Source organism: Brachionichthys hirsutus, chromosome 24, assembly GCF_040956055.1.
Source record: "Brachionichthys hirsutus isolate HB-005 chromosome 24, CSIRO-AGI_Bhir_v1, whole genome shotgun sequence".
Lineage (NCBI taxonomy): Eukaryota > Metazoa > Chordata > Actinopteri > Lophiiformes > Brachionichthyidae > Brachionichthys > Brachionichthys hirsutus.
In genome coordinates this window covers 2284623-2287513 of record NC_090920.1, presented here as the reverse complement: position 1 = coordinate 2287513, position 2891 = coordinate 2284623, and positions in this window count along the sequence as shown.

Sequence of the window (2891 nt, the reverse complement as noted above, 5' to 3'; positions counted from 1 at the left end):
GTTCTTCTTCCTCGGGATGCGATCCAAATCCTCCAGATCCGAGCGATCAGCAGCAGGTGGAATCCAACGGGAACGGACCGGTCTCTTTGTTCTGGAGTCAAACCGAACACATCTTGAGATCGTCCTGCGTCGCTTTGGCTGGAATCCGTCTGCATCCGCTCTGGATTCATCCGTTCATTAGAGACGACGTCGCTCTAAACGGCTTCATTGTTCCACTTAATGATTCCAAACTCACAATTATCCTCCGCGCTGCAGCGCTGACGGTCGGATGCAGAATCTAGGTTGAGCTCATGTGTCTGCTGCAAAGGCCCGGAGGTTCAGTAACTCCATCCAACGTCTTCTTCCACTAAATTGAACACGGAGCTCAGAGGACTGTGGATTAATTGCAAATAAAGAGGTTATCCTCCAAAGAAATAGGCCGCCGCCCCCTCCTCATCGGAAGGAAAACACAAAGAGGTCTACACAGGTGGGATGCAGCAGGTGACGTTCTCGGCCAAACGAGAACGTCTGAGCCTCAAACGGGCTAACAAGAGTTCACGCCATCAAAGGCTGAAGGGGATCAACTTGAGGTTTGACAAAGGAGGCGTCGGAGGAGCACCGCTCTAATGCGGGCGGGCGCCAGCGTCTCCTCTATTTGAGGTGAAGCTGCGAGCGAGGCCGAAATAATTGGGCGTTCGCAGCCTCCGCGGTGGTGCAACGCACGTCGCATTGTCCAGTGCATCTCTGAAACGGCTTTAAATGTCTGCGCGGTGACACACGCGGCCGCCGCCGGGAGGAAACGGGTCAGGATCAAAGTTAGCCGTCTCCGGCGTCCAGGCGGAGGGAGGAAAGGGACGAGGGGTGAAGAGGCAGCAAAGCCGTTTCATTTTGCATTTCCATATCTGGCATTTAGCTGACAGCCTGTGTCCGGATTCCCTGAACGCACCACGAGGCTGAGCTTCTGGATGGGCTCCGTTACGAGGGAATGTAGAAGTAACTGGAAGTGGCAGGAGGAGAAACAAACACAAAGGCTGCACGGGGTCGGGGGGGGGGGGGCGGGGGGCGGTTCTGTTCCACCGACTGAACCGGGAAACATCTGAGAAGCGTGGCTTCACAAAGGGAGGAGGGAAAACTCCAGGGAAGGTCGCCCGTCCTCAAAGCTCGCCATCGCTGCAGAGAACCCATTTTAATGAACAGATTCTGCAAACAAATAAAACGGGTCGAGTGGGCGTGTCTCTTCTATCTGAGCGTCTGGTCTTAAAGAAGCGTGGCGTCTCAGCGGCGTCCCCGCCCCGCCCTGTGTGCGTCATGTGATCGCTGGCGTGGGCCTCGTCGGGGTTTTGGCCGTGCCCGGAGCGGAGATCCACCCTCCCTCGTTACAAACGTGATTGTTCAGGCATCTCCTCACGGCTGGGACGGCTCTCACGCTGCAACGCTGCAGCCAGAAATGAGTGCCATGTGGGGAAAGACTGCGCCCGACCACAGCAGAGAATTTGAGGTGGCGCCTTGACGCCTGGAGCCCGCCGCCGTGCCCCCAGGCTGCCAGAACGACCACGATTCCAGCGCTAGATTCTGTTAGATTTAAGAGCTCTCTGCCTCTAAGCCTCTGCTCCTCCTCTCCCCTCTGATCCTGGCACAGATTTATATCTAGGAAACACTGATGACAACTTTCTGATGTCGACCCAACGGAGAGACGCTCTGGGAACCGAGTCTTCTTTTATGGCGGCTGCTCATGGGAAGATTGTTTACGCGTCGCAGCGGGACATCGCGCGCGTTTCTTCTCCGGTCGGTTCTTGGTGTTTTAATGGAGATCCAAAATGTGCCACGGAGTCGGTCGAACCTGCAGCGAATCCCGACTCAAAGAGATTCCTCAGAGGTCTGCAGGATTCTGTGGTTTGAAAACTGAAAACTAAAGCTGTGTGTGTGTGTGTGGGGGGGGGGGGGGGGGGGTGAACTATAAAAACAATGTTTTTATTTAACCTGAAGGCCACAGATGTTTCAAATCTCAAAATCTGGGAAGTGATTCTCTACAAAGGACACAGATCTTATTTAGGAGATTAAAAATGTGTCGCTGCCAATCAAAAGCGAAACGTGTCTCCGGCGTGGAAACGGCGCGGCGTGACCGATAGCAGGCGATGGAGGGAGGTTGCCGTAACCTGCGGATGTCCGGCTTCCTGAGAACGGCGAGGGAGGCTGAGCTCCGTCAGCTGGGCTTCATCAGCGGCTGAGACGCTTACAAGCAGCGCTCGCCGCCTTCTCCTCCGTCCCACGTTCAGATCCCACGTTGGCCACGGCCATCATTCCATCATTCAGGAATCCTCCTGAACGCGTCTCGGCTTTCACCTAAGCTCATCCGTAGCATAAGCCGACGCCTCGATTTGGAGAAGAGCACATTTTCATTTTCACTTGGGAGAAGATTTGTCTTCGGGGCGAACGTGGTGAGGTGCCAAACCGTGGATGAGGGAGGAATCTTGAGTTGTGAGGCGCATATCTCTGGGCCGAGATCGCACTAAATATAGGACACATCCACTTGAATTTATTGCAGCATAATGAGAAACGGATGCTGCTCTGAAGTGGATGTGTGGCGCTCATTTGTTACGGGGGGGGGGGACTTTAATGCTCTCTCGCTTTTCTCATGTGAAAGTTGGGGAAGAAGGCCCCTTCCTCGTCTTCAAGGAGCCCTCGTGTACTCCCGGTTTCACATTTCATGGCTGCGGAGAAGAGAGACAAAAGAGGACGCGTCCCGCGACGCACATTTGTCAAACTGACGTGTCCTTTTAGAGACATTTCTGAATGCCCCCCCCCCCCCCCTTTAACACAAAGGGTTAACGGGAGCATCCAATCACGGGAGCGACACTTCTGACAGGAGGCGGCCGATGTCGTCCATCCATCCCCGTCCCCAGGAGACAGCG